Raw genomic sequence first — 20,158 nt, 5'->3', positions numbered from 1 at the left:
GAAGGGCATTACCGTGTACTCATAGTGCCCCCTAGTGGTGGAAAACGCGGTCTTCCACTCGTCACCAGCACGGATTCTGACAAGGTTATATGCACTGCGAAGATCAAGCTTGGTATAATATCTAGCCTTTCTTAATTGTTCCAGGGCAGGAGGTACGAGGGGTAATGGATAGCGGAATTTTACGGTGATTTCATTGAGCCCTCGGTAATCAATACAGGGACGTAAACTGCCATCTTTCTTCTTTACAAAGAAGAATCCAGCTGAAGCAGGAGATGTAGAAGGTCGGATGAAACCCTTGGCCAATTCCTCGTCGATATATTCAGACATTGCCTTGTGCTCAGGTTGTGACAGAGGGAATATTCGACCCGTTGGAGGACTTGAACCTGGAATTAACTCAATGGCACAATCACTTGGTCGATGTGGGGGAAGTTGAGTAGCTTTTTGTTTGCTAAAAGCTTCATGTAAGTCATGGTACTCAATGGGGATTAGTTCATCAACGAGTTCAGGTAACACATTGGTGGTTCGTAATGGAATTTTGTGAATGGGCTGGATGCACTGTTTCATGCATGACTCACTCCACTGCAATATCTGTCCGTCCCTCCAGGAGATATGAGGATCATGTCGCCTTAACCAGGGCAGTCCCAACACCAGTGGATGATTAACTGAATCAATAATGTAGAATTGCATTTCTTCAATGTGTAGAACACCAACTTGTAACTGTAGCTTATTCGTAATCATACGGATGCGTCCTTCACCCACAGGACGACCGTCTAGTGCTTCCACTGCAAGACAGGAATCATATGAGCTGAGAGATAGTTCGTGACATAAAGCAAATTTCTTAGATATAAAGTTTCCGGCAGATCCAGAGTCGACAAGAGCCGTAGTATTAATCATTCTTTTATCAAATTTAATAATCACAGGAATCAGTACACTAAAAAGTGCAGGAACATGGGACGGACTCACCGATTGAACTGGTGTCTGAGGTCGTACGCTGCAGGTGGATTTCCTGTGCCCTGATTGACCGCAGTACAGGCATAGATGATTTTGCAATCGATGCATTCTTTCTTCATGGGTGAGACGGGTGAAACCCAGTTGCATGGGTTCATCAGGGGGCGTGTCACTTGAAACATGGAGCTGTGTGCGAGGATTTCTACGGCTGCGAATCAGATGATCAAGACGGATGGTAAGTTCAATGAGTTCGTTCAATTTCTTTCCTTCGTCACGGCAAGCCAATTCAGATTGTAGATTGGTATTCAGACCCCGTCTGAATAGTGTCTTCAGTGTATCCTCAACCCAGTTAGTTTGAGCGGCGAGAGTGCGAAATGACAGGGCGTATTCTGCAGCTGTGTTACGCCCCTGTGTAAGAGAAAGTAACTGCTCACCGGGGCTTCTCCCATCTGCTGGGTGCTCGAACACTTCCCGAAATTGCTTGAGAAAAGTTTCAAATGTGGGATAGTTACATTCCTCCTCCTTCCATATCGCTGTAGCCCATTCCAGCGCTTTCCCCGTTAACAGGTTGCATACAAAAGCCACCCGACTAGAATCAGTGGGATATAATGCAGGTTGTTGGTTAACAAATAGTTTGCATTGCAATAAGAAGCCTTTGCAGCGAGAAGGTGACCCATCAAACTTTTCAGGAAAAGCTAATCGGGGACTTACGGTAGCTGGAGCATGGGAGACATGCGTTGGTTGAGAAGCTGTCATGGTAGCAGGCGGGGTAACTGCAGGATTCGGATGACGGAGTTGCTGCATAGCTCTCACCAGTTCCTCCGTGAGAGAAGTTAGATGGGTGAGTTGTTGATGATGGGTGGCTAACTGAGTGGCTTGAGCGGAAAGTTCAGTCGAGACTTGTGCTAAAGCTGCTGGATTCTGTAGTGGCGAAGTCTTCTGTTGTGATTAGTCAGAAGGCATTGAATCCATTTGCAAGCTTTATTAAGAGCACACATACAAACAAACACTAAGGGGCAATCCAGGAGACAGAACGTGGGACAGGCAAAAGTTCAAAGGCAGGCAGATATCTTACTGGTCAGAATAACAGGCTGGAGATCCGGGGCAGGCAGATGTCTTTCGTAATCGTAGAACAAGCACAGGGTCAGAAACACAGATCAGTCCGAAGCAGGGAGTATGGAACGCTCAGAAATGACAGCCAGGCAAATCAAGACTTCGCAACGAACCGGAGCGTGAGTGCGGTATATATACACGAGAGCTGATGAGTTGCACCTGGACCGTAATCAGTGCCAGGTAGCAGGGCTTATGGGATTTTGAGTCCGTGAGTCGAATCAGAATTCTGGCGATGGTTCCCTCTGGTGGTGCACAAGAGGGTTGGCATCGCCCTCATTTACAACAATCTCACACATACATTCAATTGTTTTGTTGTCTGACAGAACAAAATGTTGCATTCCATTGGTTGAAATAGACATTACCCAAGCTCAATTTGCTAATGTCACGGTTTAGAAAACATCAAACATTCTCTCTAAAATAAAAAAAGATTGTTTATATGTATTGATATGCACATCTAATACATATGTAATACAAATGAAATGCATTTGTATTTTAATGACAAGACAATATGATTTAGTATATGTGGCCCCAGTTTCAACTTTGAATAATTCAAAGTGTTCTAAAATGCCTTGACAGGGATTGACAGGGATTTTAAGAAGACAGTTACGGACATGTAATTTAGACTTGTGTGAAGGATGTAAAATAAAAACTTTGAATATTTGAGCTTTCTGTAGCGCAGATAGTAGAGCAATATTCTAGCAGTATTCTAGCAGCACTATATACAGTATATATATATATATATATATATATATGAGCAATATCACACAAGTAGCAGTGCAATATGGCTGTATATCTGCACTAGTGGGAGGCGTGCGTTGGCACAAGGCCACAGGCTGAGTGCCTTAGTGTCTCACCAGTGACAATACACAGCCATATTTCACTGCTATGAGTGTAATATTGCGTTTATACAACATTTCGATGGCATAATCGTGTATGTAATAAAGAAAATCAAACACAGAGAATCTCAAAAATCCTTTTAGATGAGGAACTACTTTCTTCCACCATTCAATCACATCTGCATCTGACCTTCAGAACAGCATAAAACATTGTTTAAAAACACAATGTCACTTTAGAGCTAGTATTTGAATGATTCTCTAGCGTAATGTCTAAAGTGATGACAAAACAGGTGATTTTGCTGACATTTTAAGATTATAAGGCTGAAAGGCATGAAATGCCATCAGTCTACAGAGATTTCCAAGAATTTCTCTGTTGCAATCAGGAGATCACAATAATTAACCCAAAAAAGCCAAAGCAAAGCAAACACTAGCAGATTACTATGGTTTAAATATAGCACTACAACATACAAAAGAGAGAGATTGACTTAGAATGTCGATTAACTGATTTATAATGATTTTATAATAATTTCATATAATGATCAGCTCTAGTTTAAAATACAAAAAGAAAACGCTGAGTTTTTCACCCCTAAGAATTATTATGCGGTCTTTGCTCAGCTCAGTATGACAGAATGATAGCCGCCGTTCTTCAAAATTATAAAAAGGTACTATCCTTATAAATAAATTGCATAGTTGGAATCTAAACAACTACATTCTCGCCTAAAAAAGTCTCAAAAGTACATTATGTTGTCCAACAGCTGCAATATTTGTCAAACTGTAGTGAGTCTATTGATCTGCTGTCACTCTATGTGGGCGGAGTAATACACAAGGGTGAAGAGGCTGTACGAGTGCTGTTATTGCAGAATATCGCAGAGCTATATATATTAGTTTTTTTTTTAAGCATCTACCAAATGCATAAATAAAACTGCAGTTTAAGCCACTGAAACTCTAAGAGAGAAAAATCTGAACACAGCACAGTAAGTGCCAGATTTTGCTGATCTGGTTGAATTAGCACAAGTGTGCATTTTATGAGTATTTCTACTGACAATGAGCAAATGAAATATAGCAGCTCATTTCCATAATGACCAATGCAGTGCCAAACCAGTGCAAATTAGGTTGCAAATAAGCAAAGCTGATGATAAAGTGCATGTAATCTACTAAAAACACAGATGGGATGGTTTTCCGGGGTGTTAAATAATGGTGCAAATACCAGTGTCGTATTATCTTTAGTTTTTTTTTATTAAAAATCCTTCTCTCCAGTAATATTTGCCTCTGACAGGAAATTCCAACTTAGTGCATATGCAATCGGAAATGCATATGCAATTAGCCACAAAAATCACAGTGTCCATTTCCTTTCACTGCTGTGCATCTTGATTAAATCCTAACAGGCAAAAGAGGGTTTACAAGCTGTTGGTAAATCTGGCCCTATGTCAGCTTGCTGTCTCAGAGAACGGCAGCTATATTAAAGACATCTGATCTGATGAATTTTTATTTCTGTGAAGTGCAATGTTGCTTTTTAACGGCAGTTTAAAGTCTGTTAAGATCAAAAGGATGCTTAATTTATAATTATTATTTAATATAAAGTCTTAATAATTACATTTTTTTATAAAAATATTGCTGTACTGTTGTAATTAAACGACATTGAAGGGATTTCGAGTATGAATCATCTTTTTAAGGTCCTGCCACGGAATCTTAATTGGATTCTGGTCAGACTTTTGACTAGGCCACTCCACAGTCTTAATTTTGAGTTCATTTTTTGGTTTTCAATAAGGGGACAAAAAGTTTCTCACACCACTGTGTGAATATGTATGTATGTATGTATGTATGTATGTATGTATGTACATATGTGTATGTACACACACACACACACACACACACATATATATATATATATATATATATATATATATATATATATATATATACACCAGTTTTATAAATATATAACAGTTTTTTATTTTCAATTATTTCTATTTAAGATTTTTTCAACACATTTCTAAACATAATAGTTTTAATAACTAATTTCTAATAACTGATTTATTTTATCTTTGCCATGATGACAGTAAATAATATTTGACTAGATGTTTTTCAAGACACTTCTATACAGCTTAAAGTGACATTTAAAGGTTTAATTAGGTTAACTAGGCAGGTTAGGGTAATTAGGCAGTTTTTTGTATATTGATGATTTGTTCTTTGACTATCGAAAAAAAAAAAATAGCTTAAAGGGGCTAATAATTTTGACCTTAAAATGGTTTAAAAAATTTTTTAAAACTGCTTTTATTCTAGCCGAATTAAAACAAATAAGACTTTCTCCAGAAGAAAAAATATTATCAGACACACTATGAAAATTTCCTTGCTCTGTTAAACATCATTTGGGAAATATTTAAAAAAGAAAAAAATTCAAAGGTGGGCTAATAATTCTGACTTTAACTGTATATATAATTATATCTAAATATAATTATATACATATATACTGTTTATGAAATTCAAATATGAACTTGTACATCATATGCGTAATTAGCATATATTTGCATATTTCAGTATGGTTAGGGAGCCATTGACATCCACTGATTTTGAGCATGAACTGCTTTTTTAAGGTCATTTCCACAGAATCTCAAATGGATTCAGGTCAGGACTTTGACTAGGCCATTCCAAAGTCTTAATTTTGTTTTCATTTTTGGTTTTTAATAAAAGGGGTAAACACTTTCTCACACCACTGAATATAAATATGTTAAGATAAAAAAAAAAGGCTTAATTTGTTATTATGTTTTAATATTCATTTTTACTTAATTAATTAATTATTTAATATTTTAATTAATATATTGCTGTACTGTTGTAATTCAGACATGTTGAAGGTCATGGTTTTAAGGTCATGCCACAGAATCTCAGTTGGATTCAGGTCAGGACTTTGACTAAGCCACTCCAAAGTCTTCATTTAGCTTTTCTTTTTTGTTTTTCAGTAAGGAGGCAAACACTTATGTATGTATATATAAAATTAAAATATAAACCTTTGTGTCATATATACAATTTGCATATATTTCCATTTATCGGATTTCAATATTGGTCAGTAGCCATTGGCATCCATAATATATATATATATATATATATATATATATATATATATATATATATATATATATATATATATATATATATATATATATATATATATATATATATATCAATAATTCTGTTGCTGTCTATGGCTTCCATTTTCCAACCTTCTTTAAAATATCTTTAAAAAGAAAAAAAAACACTAGAGAGTCAGCAAATGGTGAATAAATGTCAATTTTGGGGTGAAGTATCCTCTTAACAAAAACTAAAACAGTCTTCTCAAATCATCTATGACTTCCTGCAGTTGCTGAAATCATTTGACGTGCATGCCGATTTTTTAAATAAGAAGTTCCGTGCTTACTTTAAATGTCAAACCAATCCTCATAATATCACCGTTTGAGGAATTTCATCAAAAAGGCTGTTACCAGTGGCAACATCCTCTATTTCCTCATAATGGCACGAGCGGTGTAAAAGCGGCCTGAGTGATGTTTTCCTCAGCCTCCTGCGGGGAATGACTCATGCTTCCCGAGGGCTTTCAGTCTTAATAGAATGCGCTACAGACAAGCTAATTATCAGCATGTTAGCATGTGTGTGCTAATTAATCCTACTTCTTTCGGGTTTCAAACTCCCAGATTTGTGTGCCACTGCCCCACTAGAACAGTTCTGCCGTTTATTGGCACAGCATTGTTTTCATTCAGGTCACTTGTTGAAATCAATTGGCTGTAGTGTTTGGCTTTGGAGAGTGCAGAAAAAAAGCATTTGTTGCTATGACTGAAGTCACAAACCTAAATCTTTTGTCGCAGGTTTTTACATTTCTGTAGGCGCAGGAAAATGTAGTCACACTTCAGCAGTTTTGTGTGGGAGTTCGCAAGCTTCTGTGATTATGACACATATGAAGTACTGCGGAGAGAAATCGCCCATAGAAAAGGAATCAAATGAAGTCACTTTAAACGTCTCGTTTCTTTCTCCCGGACAGCAGATGGAGAGTGTCTGGACTTTTGTTCACATGTTGAGTTTCAGAAAAGATCTCAAAATGTGCTCAGATTTGCAAGGATCTTTTGTGCAGTCAAAGTCAGAAATTTCAATGTAAACTCTTGCATTTTGTTTTTCAAAACTGTAGAATTTAGGATGTAATATGCATATTTTCTATGTGTTTTTATGTGTTAAATGCCTTGTGTAGATGTGGCGCAATGGCACAGTTGGTAGCGCTGTCGCCTCACAGCAAGAAGGTCACTAGTTTGAGTTTTAGCTTGGTCAGTTGGCATTACTGTGTGGAGTTTGCATGTTCTCCCCGTGTTTGCGTGGGTTAACTCCAGGTGCTTCGGTTTTCCCCACAGTCCAAAGACATGCGGTATAGATGAATTGGGTAAACTAGATTGTTCGTAGTGAATGTGTGTAAATTTGAGTGCATGAGTGTTTCCCAGTGATAAGTTGCAGCTGAAAGGGCATCCACTGCTTAAAACATATGCTGGATAAGTTGGCGGCTCATTCCGCCGTGGTGACGCCAGATTAATAAAGGGACTAAGCTGAAAAGAAAATGAATGAATGAATGAACGAACGAACAAATGAATTCCGTGTGCAGATATTTTAATTTTCAATATTTCTACATTTATAAAAAAGTCTTGTGCAGCCAAAAGTCTGAAATTTCAATGTAAGCTCAAGAATTAAAAAAGAATATAGTATTTGATATATGTATACACACATGTGTATGCACATAATTTAATATATTTTCAAACTGATTTTAAGATGCCTTGTAAAATGAAAATTAAATATTTTAAGATTTAGTATATATTATATAGTGGAGATATTTTAATTTTCAATATTTCTATATTTATAAAAAAGTCTTGTGCAGTCAAAAGTCTACACATTTCAATGTAAACTCAAGCACTTTTTTTCCCAAAACTATAGTTTTCGAGATGTAATATGCATATTTATATTTTATTTTTAAATCTTTTCAAACTGTTTAAGATACCATGTGCAATTAAAATTCGATATCTTAATATTTAATATTTAAAAATTTACGAAAATGTTGTGTGAGATCAAAAGTCAGATATCTAAGAGAACAAAAGGATTCAAAATATTCTTTTTTTAAATAATTTTCAAACTGCTCAGATTTAAAAAGTTCTCAGTATGAACTAATTTAACTTTAACTTAGTTCTTTCCAAACAAAAGATCTAATGATCTGAATATGATCCATATTATTATATATTTTTAAAAACTTCTCATACTTGCAAAGATGCCATGTGCACATCAAAATAATATGTACATTATTTTCAATATTAATATAAATAGTTAACATATCAACAAGCTCTATATGATGAATTTTTAATCTAGAAACTTATAAGAAGTATATAAAATAAATAAATATATATATAATAATTGAAAATTGAAGATTATTTGGTAATTTAAACTAATTAATAATAAAAATAACAATACATAAATACTAATAAATACAAAATAGGACTACAATAAGTAATCAAGCATTTTATGATAAAGATTAATATGGAAAAAGCAAACAAATACAATTATTACAATGATAAATTAAGAATACACAAAATATTAAATAACATCTTCAAAACAGATTAAAATAATTTAGTTGGAACTATAGTAAAACAAATGTATATTAATTTTATTTAAATTACTAAGATTGAAATAAGCAGTAGCATGTGTAAATGGACAAATACCGTAATACAAAAATGTAACAAACTAGAAATATAGTTAGTTAGTTAGTTAGTTAGTTTTCCTCACACAAGAATTATCATATTTTTTTGTTTTAGCTCTGTTTATGTTTATTTCTCTTTTATATTTTCAGAATGCACAATAAATCTAGGGCTATAAAGTGCCATACAGTTGAAGTCAGAGTTATTTGCCCCCATTTTTCCAACTGTTTAACAGAGCAAGGAAATTGTCACAGTATGTCTGATATTGTTTCTTCTGGAGAAAGTCTTATTTATTTAGGCTAGAATAAAAGCAGTTTATAATTTTTTAAAACCAATTTTAAGGTCAAAATGATTAGCCCCTTCAAGCTATTTTTTTTTCAGTAGTCTACAGAACAAACCATCGATATAAAATAACTTGCCTAATTGCTCTATCCTGCCTAGTTAACCCAATTAACCTAGTTAAGCCTTTAAATGTCACTTCAAGCTGTATAGAAGTGTCTTAAAAATATCTAGTAAAATAGTATCTACTGTCATCACGGCAAAGATAAAATAAATCAGTTAATATAAATGAGTTATTAAAACTATAATGTATAGAAATGTGTTGAAGAAAATCTTCTCTCTGTCAAACAGAAATTGGGAAAAAAATAGGGGGGCTAATAATTCTAACTTTTACTGTATATCTGTCTTTTACATAGTAAATGTGCTGTATCTTTAATGTGCTGCTATAAACCATTAAATCTAACTAAGGTACACGTATATTCTAGCAAACTCTTACCTAAAACGCTTACAAGCTGCCAATCCCCTAAGGCACACTTTGAACATTTTGTACAAGAAATGTGGGGTAATGAGTGTAAGAAATGTTCTGAGTAAAAAAGAGCAACAAAAGTGCGAGCTCTTGTACTACAGTAAACGTCTGTCAGTGAAAGTGAGATCACTGGCACCTGTTTAAGCTCTTTAAAGATGCAGCGAGGACATGTTCGATAAAGGGTGCGTTTGTATCGTGGAACAAATGTTGCTAATCATGTGGTGATGGAGGCACTTCAGGACAGGAATGCGGAGAAAAGCAGCAGCGGTTTGTTGCCATAGCGACCAAAAAGCGCATCTTGTGGTGCAATGCATTTGTTTAGTCTTTTACCTGGAGTTAATGTGGATATATAAGCACTTTCTGAGACTGGAATACAAAATCAAGCCAGACATATACTGTAGGTTTAAAAATGCAAGGAAATAAAGCCTCTTAAAGAAGGAGTTGAGATGAATACTAAATAGTAAACAAAGAAAAGGAAATCAACACTAATGCTTTTGCATTTAAAGGCAAGGCAAGTTTATTTATTTAAAAAGATCTTGTTACTTCCATATGTATTTATAAGTGGTCTTAAAGGGCACCTATGATGGAAAATCCTCTTTTGTAAACTGTTTGGACAGAACTGTGTTTGGGTATAGTGTGTCCACAGTCATATTGGAGTGATATAAAGACAATAAGTGGGAAGTGCATTCCCTGACATTAAAAACAGGACCTAAATCCCTCCCATTTTAAAGGCCCACCGCAAAGTGACGTAGGAGTGAGGTTTTCCTGCTGACCAAATTGACTGACAGCCACCTATTAACATGTCGCATTAGTAATGTTAGAATCATCCACAAAACAGGACGTGTGCAAAGCAACCAGGATTAAAAGATCTGTTCAGCTCTCTGTGATCAGCTGCACCTCAAGAGTGAGTTTTACAAGTTTAAAACGTTTTTAAATCAGTGCATGTTTGTTTTAATGGCAGTAAAACTTCTTCACTACATCCTTATGTCAGTACAAATGTAAAAGAAGACGCTTCAATCCTGGATTGTGGATGTTAAATCAGGTTTGTTTTGTACATTAACATAACGGATATCCATATATCAGTGTATATTAATGTGTATCCTGCCACATTTGCTGTGCAAAAACTGAGCGAGCGAAAAGTGTTTGTGTGTGTGAGTGTTTGCAGATATGCAAACTTTCTAACAACATTGTGTGTGACTCATTGTTGCAGAAAGGCTTGAATTAACTCTGAGTGAGATCTGCTTTATACTTATCTGTCATTGTCAGACATCCCAGAAGAGGATGTCAAAAGAGCGGTGGGGGTAAATTGCGCGTGACATACCTAAAGAGCGGTGGGGGTGAGTTGCGCGTGAGTACCTGAAGATCTGGGAGGGATACTGTGGAGAGGGAGACTTGGGATGTCTGCATTGTGCTGCTTGTGCGTTAGATACAGCAGGAGAAGCTACACCCATCACAGCAATACATGAGCGGTGGGTGTGAAGAACCAGCTCACTTACATTAAAGGCACAGGCAACAAAAACAGCTACAAAGTCAAAACAGCTCAAATTACCAATATACACAAAGGTATAATAAATAATCTGATGGGAATTTTGAGCTGAAACTTTACAGACACATTCTGGAGTGGATCTTAATTCTTGAAAAGGGGGTAAAATCGCTGCCCTTTAAAGAGATTATTGTACAGAACTGTAAGTCCACTTGGAGTACAAATAAATAGCTTAATAATAATTTTAGTATGTACATTTATATCCTAAAAAGTAGACTTTTAAAGTTATTCCAAAAAAAAATTTATTCCAATTTAGTCCTACTTATTAGTATATACATTTCAAAAATGTGGGACAATGGGTTCTATGCACAACTAGTGTTTTTCAGCCAATGATAAACTTCCGGTGAAAGCTTAATTTGACTATTTTCAATTTCACAAGGTTGCTTTTACAGCATCAATGTTGTTGTCTGAGAAGCGTTTCAAAGTTTTGCGATCTTGCTATAATGTCTCTAAAGTGAGTCACAGAGTCTGCAGGATGTTCTCTGTTTCGTCTGCTATTGTAGCCAGTTGTGATCAGTGACTTCTTGATGAAACTGAAGTGTTGCTTCATCGTATAGTCTTGGCTTTACACTGCATACGCACAGTCTGTTCAATGACCATCTGATGCATTAAACAGATCTTCTGCATATACAACCCACTCATCAAATCAAAGTGAACAGTGAATAATATCTGCTTACTTGATTAAAAAACAAGATAGTTTTAGTATATGATCCTCTGTTTATATATGTTAAATGCAGCGCGGATAAATTTACCGATAATCTATAAAGACAAATCTTTATTGATTGACATTAAATATTCCTTCAGCGATCCCACATTGTGGAGACACATTCAAAACACAGAAAGAAAGCCGTTACTTTCATTTCCAGCTGGGTCAGTTGGCATTTCTGTGTGGAGTTTGCATGTTCTCCCCGTGTTGGTGTGGGTTTCCTCCGAGTGCTCCGGTTTTCCCCTACAGTCAAAAGACAACAGGTGAATTGAATAATTTAAATTGTCCCCAGTGTATGAGTGTGTGTGTATGAATGCTTCCCAGTACTGTGTTGTGGCTGGAAGGGCATCCCCTGCCTAAAACATATGCTGGAATAGTTGTCATTCCACAGTGGCGATCTCTGAAATAGAGGCTAAGCTGAAGGAAAATGAATGAATAATTTATGATCAACTTCAAAATAAAATGTATTTGCTTTTTGTGATTATGGAAGGATGTATAGGTCAGATAGATGAAACATACAATTAAAAATCAATTTTAGCAATGCGCTCTCTCTTATTTGATTTCGACGGAGAACAGATAAGACATCCCGTCTGTTTTTGCTTTTAACTTCACCTTATAATAATCCTTTAAGTCTGCATTGTCCTTTTGAATATCTGCTCTATCCTGGATTGTGAAGTCTGTTGCTATAGATACTGTGGCTGGAGGCTTTCATTGGGTGTTAGACTTATTCTCCATCTTTGATCCCTTCATTGGCTACTTTCTCCTGTATTATAGCATATGGATATGTTCAGTCATGTCTGTATGATATTTTATATTTGGCTGGGGAAGTATTTTTCCACATTGTGGACATTTCTTATTCATGCTTCTATTCTGCTTAAAAAAACATTGTTGAGGGAGAAGTTTCTTTTTCAATACCACAATCTCAAATGTTTTTGGCTGTATTTTGAACTAGCTGAGATGTAACATGCAGTAAACACTTTATGCAATAAAGAAGAACAAATGTGTTTTCATATGGAGTTTATGAAGTTTGTTAAAAAAAATAATTAATATATATTTATATAGAGAATCATGTGAGTGTGTTTTTATATTATAAATAAAGAGCTAAGGGTGGGGGATGTCGACCAAATTGGCATCGTACGACGCCTAATGTGAAACATTGTGAAGGATGATGACATTGTTGTTGTAGGCGGCGGTGAATTAATTATTTATGAATAATTAATTAATTCATGAGGACTTAATTATTTGTAGCCTACTGTTTCAACTTCCTGACCCACATGCTCTTTGTTTTACCCATAAATAAATCATAAATAAAAAAAGAAAAGTTACACACAAATTACCACCTGTCAATCACTTTTTCTGTGGGACTCTGGCATGAATAGGCAGAGTGATCTGTGTCGTTATAATGGCGTCGACAAACTTTGTTGGTAAAAAAGGTGCACAACAAACCGGAAGCAACCAACAGTATCTAGTAGAGGTTTTTGCTAAAAGTACAAGCATGAAAGCGAAAGATTAAAGCAGTGTACTGACACTGTGACACGTTACCTGATAGATTCAAAAACTGAAGAATCGATAGGTAGAGACAAGATTAATTAAATATCACATTTAACAACTGTAGTGAGATGCGATCCAGTGGTACATCCTTGATAAACTGTCTGATGTGCACTACTCTCTGCTCAAAGCACCCGCTGACTGCTGGAGCTCAGATGTGCACGTACGCTGCAGCGCATTAGAGCGTTTGTGTGTGTGTGTGGTCACGCAATGTGCGTTTTCAGCGGCATAGTGTGAAAGTAAGGCTTTTCAGAAATGCTAAATGAAACACCAGTGTGGACCTGGATTTAAAAAATTAAGATGTATTAGTGTAAACAGTGCCTAAGTGTGTATTTTTTACGATTAGGTTGCTGCTGCAACGGGGGCAGGATCGTGATGTCTGTTAGCCATCGGCGATGAACGATAGCATCGTCTATCGACCCAATCCTACTAACCCTAACTAAGACCTTAGATCTTTCTAGATCTCAGAACTAGAAAACTAGACCTGTTTTTTTTTTTTTAAATAATGTTGTTTAGTACTTCTTTTTTTATGATTAGATTTTTTTTCTGCAATAATTAAAAAAAAATCCATTTAAGTTAGCCTATTTAAAATTAGTCATCTAAAATGAGTACCTGCAAACTAGACCTGTTTTTTAATTTTGTGATTTAGTATTTAATTTTTATAATTCATTTTTTTTATTTTCTTCATTAATTTAACAGCACCATCAGTTTAAACATTTTTACATCCTTTTAGCGGCAGTTACTGTAAATGGATATTGTTATCATAAATCCAGTAAATACAGATAAGTAATATAAACTCAATAAATAAAAATCACACATACAGAAAATAATAATAGTAAAATTACATAAATCAAATAGCAATGCAAAAATAATAATACATAATAAATAAAATAAGATAATTACACTTTTACCGTGCGTCTCACCACAGTGACCTTCCAAAAATGCCAAATCATTTCCCCATCTTCTCTGATAAACATCCAATTTATCAAGGAATCTATATGTAATTTTTCATATGCTGCCACCTTCCCCAATTGCGTATTTATATATTTATTCATTTTTAATAATTAATTAAATAATTCTTTCATTCATTTATTGGGCAGCACGATGGCCTCACAGTAAGAAATTTACTTTTCTGTGTGGAGTTTGCATGTTCTCCCTGTTTTCACCTAGGTTTCCTCCGGGTGCTCCGGTTTCTCCCACAGTCCAAAGACATGCACCATAGGTGAATTGGGTAAACAAAATTGGCTGTAGTGTGTGACTGCGTGTGTGTGTGTGTGTGTGTGTGTGTGTGTATGTGTGTGTGTGTGTGTGTGTGTGTGTGTGTGTGTGTGTGTGTGTGTTTGTGTGTGTGTGTGTGTGTGTGTGAGTGTGTGAATGAGTGTGTATGGGTGTTTCGGTATTGGGTTGTGACGGAAAGGGCATCCACTGTGTAAAATATATACTGAGATAGTTGGCAGTTCATTCCACTGTGGTGACCTCTGAAAAAATAAGGGACTAAGCCGAAGGAAAATTAATGAATAAATTTATTTATTTATGAACAACTGAAAAAATAAATAATCTACAAAAACATTCATTCATTCATTCATTCATTTTCTTTTTGGCTTTGTCCCTTTATTAATCTGGGGTTTCCACAGCGGAATGAAGAACCCAAAATATGGTAAACATCTTATAAAATAGACACAGGTCTGAAGCATAGAATATAATTTTTTTCTCTCTCCTGATTATGTCATCTACTGTTCCACACTCCAGTTTGTTAGGTGGCGCTAATAAACCTTTAAAGTTGGTTGTCAATTGCTAATAAAACCAAAAAAAGAAGAAGAAGAAAATATCATCTACCCACAGGGAATAGTGGGGTAAAAAAGCGAGGCAAAATCTATTTTAAAGAAAAAACTAATAAATAAATGGCGAATTAGATGGGATAATAGTAACACTGGAGGATGGCACTATAGTATTATACAGACAGTAGGGACAACACTAAATCAAGGAAGAGGTAAGGTTATCAAGATTAAGATTGGGACACATGGGGTTAAAAGCAACACTCGCATTGATGGGTTTACATGAAGAAGGGAAATGTGATGTATGTGGTGTTACTGAAAACGTGGATCATGCACTTTTTATGTGTAGCAAATATAACAAACATCGCGATATGTTATTTAGTCAGTGTGGGGAAGACAAAATGATATATTAAACTATTTTTTAAAGAAATATAGGATAATGGTATAATGGATTGGCAACTATATAGATCGTTTATTAGGTGTATAGAGAATTCAGCTTTAGGTTCAATCATGGTCATAAAAACCCTTAAATGTTAGAGGAGCTGAACACAGTGCTGACTTGAGTATGTGGTCTGAAAGCAAAGGTTGGAGAATGTGAAACATCCATTTTTTTGTCCCTTTCCCTCCCTCCCTCGTTTCTTTTTCTTGCCCTTTCTAATATTCAGACTTATCATCAGGATTACATCCTGTACAGTAGGTGGCGATAATACTTCTAATGAGTTAGTTGCCATAAAACAAGAAGAAGAAGAAGAAGAAGTGGGGTAGAACCAAAATGCCAATGGAAACCATTTTGTTGTCATGACAAGCAGGAAATGATATCAAACAGGTTCTCATGATAACTCAGTGGAAAGGTCAGTATTCTCAATCTATTTATATCTAGTATTTGAGCTATTTGTGGCATTGCAATGTCAGATTAGTTTCTCAGGAGAGCTGAGAGTCAGATTACTCAAAGAAAACTTTGTCATATTTGTGGAAAAACAAGTAATTGTTAAACTTTGGGAAACAAATGTTTGATTCTGATTTCCTTTTAAGTCTTTTACCCTTTAAAATATGATTGCTTTTTAAGTCTTTTTCATAGAAAATTATATACCAATAGTCTTTATAATGCTACAGAGCATTGTCAACACTAATAAAAGGTGTTTTTCTTTAGTGGATGCATGTTAAACTAGCTATATTTTGCTTTGGAAAACACTTTGATGCGTTTAGAGAGCCTTATTTATCATTAAATGCCACCAGAAATGATTGCATTCGCCTTCTGCTGTGTTGAGATTTTTAGCATAATTATAAATGAATAAACAGTTTGAGTTGTTTTTATTGTATTTGATGGGCCAATTATGAGATAAGCAAACCTTACTCTGCATCCATATTAGTGTTTGTTTGACATTTAGACATGTAATCTCCATCTGGAATTGAAAAGCGCTATCATATATTTACAATGTAAAAAATGATGTGATCAATTAGTCATGACAGCATATGTTTTTACTTCATTATAACTTACTAATCTAAGTTAATCATGTTCTAACTTAATTTTCTAAGTTACCCAAGCAGTTTTAAGTCAGTTTAAAATAATATAAGTTCATTGGACTCATTAGGTTAAATTGATTTAGCATAAAAACTTAAGGCAACCAGGATTCTTTTTGCAGTTTACTTGTAAAATAATGTCCATTTGAGGGCATTAAACTCTATATGGTTTAAAAACATCAAATGCAAGTTGAGTGTTAAGGGTTTTAAACAACTTTAATAAATATAAAATCACAAAATTGGTGAATTAATGTTTCATCATTATCATCATCATCATCATCATTCACTAAAACAAATGATTGAGGTCAAGTTGGTTTTATATTCACACATTCTGAATTTCTCCTTAATAATATAATTCAGAATCTATTTCTGTCTAGAATTTTGAGCTATTTGTGGCATTGCAGTGTTAGATAAGTTTTGTCTAGAGTTGAGAGTCAGTTTATTTAAAGAAAACCTTGTTATATTTTTAAAAAACAATTATTTGTTTGAAATTGGGAAACAAATGTTTGATTATCATTACCTTTAAGTATTTTAACTTTTAATTTAATAGTCTTTTTTGTAGAAAATAGTTATCAAAAGTGGATGAAGTCAGCACTAATAAAAAGGTTGTATTTTTTAATGGCTGCATGCAACACTAGCAATATTTTGCATTCGAAAACACTTTCATCAGTTTAGACAGCCTTATAATTGAGCAGATATGTTAAACTGAGGTAAATATTCAAATATTCAGACTTTCACCCTAATAATATTATTTCTGAAAAGTATTATTTGCAAATTCTAAATAGTGAAATCCTATTAGCAGCCAATGATTATGAAAGTACAGCATTGTTCACAGTCAAATAAATAGTGCTAATGTTGTTTTCAAGTCATATTTGTGTGATTTCAGAACAAATAATGTACAAAGTACCATGGTAAACAATATAGAGAGCATGTCATAAGTTGTTACTGAACGAATGTGCAAATATAAAAAAAACTTTCCCTTAATGTTATTTAATGGCATCAGAAACGGTTGTCTTAGACTTTTGCTGTATTTAGTTTTTTTTTTTTTTTTTGCATAATTATAAATGAATGAACAGTTTGAGTTGTTTTTATTTTATTTGATGGGCCAATTAAAAGAAAAAGCAAGCATTACTCTGCATCCATCTTGGTGTTTGTTTGAAATGTTGGCATATATTTGGCATCTGCTACGGATAACAAAGCTTTGATAAGTGCTGGATTACCTAAAGCATATTTACAGTACTTGATATTATGAGGATTTATCTACATTTGAATGCATTAAACTCTGTCAACGCAAGTCAAGTGTTAAGGGTTTTAAACAACTTTAATAAAAATAAAATCATAAAATTGGTGTATCATCATCATCATCATCATCAATCACTATAACAAATGGTTGAGGTAAAGTTGATTTTATATTCACACATTCAGACTTTCTCCTTAATAATATAATTTCAGAAATGTATTATTTGCAAATTCTAAATAGTGAAATCCTATTAGCAGCCAATGATTATGAAAGTACAGCATTGTTCACAGTCAAATAAATAGTGCTAATGTTGTTTTCAAGTCATATTTGTGTGATTTCAGAACAAATAATGTACAAAGTACCATGGTAAACAATATAGAGAGCACGTCATAAGTTGTTACTGAACGAATGTGCAAATATAAAAAAAACTTTCCCTTAATGTTATTTAATGGCATCAGAAACGGTTGTCACAGACTTTTGCTGTATTTAGTTTTTTTTTTTTTTTTGCATAATTATAAATGAATGAACAGTTTGAGTTGTTTTTATTTTATTTGATGGGCCAATTAAAAGAAAAAGCAAGCATTACTCTGCATCCATATTGGTGTTTGTTTGAAATTTTGGCATATATTTGGCATCTGCTACGGATAACAAAGCTTTGATAAGTGCTGGATTACCTAAAGCATATTTACAGTACTTGATATTATGAGGATTTATCTACATTTGAATGCATTAAACTCTGTCAACGCAAGTCAAGTGTTAAGGGTTTTAAACAACTTTAATAAAAATAAAATCATAAAATTGGTGTTCCATCATCATCATCATCATCATCATCATCATCATCATCATCAATCACTATAACAAATGGTTGAGGTAAAGTTGATTTTATATTCAGACATTCAGACTTTCTCCTTAATAATATAATTTCTGAAAAGTATTATTTGCAAATTCTTAACAGTGAAATCCTATTAGCAGCCAATGACTATCAAAGTACAGCTTTGTTCACAGTCAAATAAATAGTGCTAATGTTGTTTTTAAGGCATAGTAGAGCATGTCACAAATGATCACTGAATGAATATGTGTGAGTATAAAACCAAATTTCCCCTTAATGTTATTAAATGGCATCAGAAATGGTTGTTTGCTGTATTTATTTTTTAGCATAATGATAAATGAATGAACAGTTTGAGTTGTTTTCATTTTATTTGATGGGCCAATTATGAGATAAGCAAACATGTCTCTGCATCCATATTGTTTTTAAATTTTGGCATGCATTCTCCACCTGCCACTGATAACAAAGCTTTGATGACTTCTGCATTACCCGAAAGCACTGTGATATATTTGCAGTGCTTGAGTTTATGTGGAATTCTCTACAATTGAATGAATTAAACTTTGTGGTTTAAAAACATCAATTGAATAGTGCTAATGTTGTTTTGAAGTCATACTTGTGTGATTTCAGACTGAATACTCAAAGTACCATGGTAAACAATATGGGGAGCAGTTGTCACTGAATGAACGTTCAAAGATAAAAACCAACTTTATCTCAATTAACAAATGTACTGTATTGATGTCAAAAATGTACTGATTTGTACTAGAAATTTGTAAAGGAATACATATATAAATGATATATACATATATATTTATTGTTTTAATTGATATAAAAATGCTGACCAATGGATGAAGCCTTGTGGTTTGAAAATATAAAGATTTTAAATGACAGTATAAGCTCATATTTTGGTCCTGAACTGTAATTCTTAAAGGGTCAAGAACCCCTTGAGTACTTTATTTGAGATTTTAACAGATTTGCATGTGTTGAGTATCAGTTAAGACAACGTTAGCACCTGTTAGCTTCAATTGTGGGGAAAACTGGATCATTTTAAGCTTTTGTCAACTAATTTCTTCTTCCAGGTTTAAAATCATTATTGGGGTGTATTAAAATCTGTGACTTAGCGCTCGTCTTCCTGTCTAGAGATGACTTGTCGGTTTCTCATTATTATTCATATCTGAGTTTTCTTATCCTATGAGAAGAGCCTGCATCTTAATTATTCATGACTGCATGTGTACTGTATTCCAATCACTGACTCTTATGGATAGACCTGCTAAGCTGTGAGACAGCGCACGGCACACAGTATTTAGATGTGTGTGCGTTTGTTTCCGACTTTCGTTGCAATGCTGTCAGGGGCTACAGATGCAGTCAACCTGTTTGTCTGCAGCAAGTATTTTTGTCGGGAGAGCTGTATGAGAAATGGAGAATGGCGGACTTTGTCTTTTATCAGTTGAGTTCATTACCATTCAGACACATCGCCTAATAGTTGGATTAGATAGGGCCTGATGTACTGCTATCCACTGTGTCTGCATTTAAACTCTGGGATTTAGGAGGAGAAAAGTCTTCCTCATTTATAGTTTTTACATGATTAT

The 20,158-nt window shown here is 34.5% G+C and overlaps 1 protein-coding gene across 4 annotated transcripts in view; it reads left to right on the top strand.

Moving 5' to 3' along the window:
* Nucleotides 1–20,158, top strand: part of pde1a (phosphodiesterase 1A, calmodulin-dependent) — a 263,528-nt gene that overhangs the window by 142,009 nt on the left and 101,361 nt on the right. For 2 of the 4 annotated variants that reach the window (XM_073913163.1, XM_687800.11), the window contains exon 1: nucleotides 15,744–15,836. The exons of the other annotated variants lie outside the window; for them this stretch is intronic. The gene's annotated coding sequence lies outside the window, so the exon portion shown is untranslated. Of the gene's footprint in view, nucleotides 1–15,743; nucleotides 15,837–20,158 lie in introns of those variants that run through there. 4 annotated transcript variants of the gene reach the window in all.

The sequence above is a fragment of the Danio rerio genome, chromosome 9, assembly GCF_049306965.1.
Source record: "Danio rerio strain Tuebingen ecotype United States chromosome 9, GRCz12tu, whole genome shotgun sequence".
NCBI classification, from domain to species: Eukaryota; Metazoa; Chordata; class Actinopteri; order Cypriniformes; family Danionidae; genus Danio; species Danio rerio.
The sequence above is the reverse complement of the archived record's forward strand: the minus strand, read 5'-3'. Positions and strand labels throughout refer to the sequence as shown.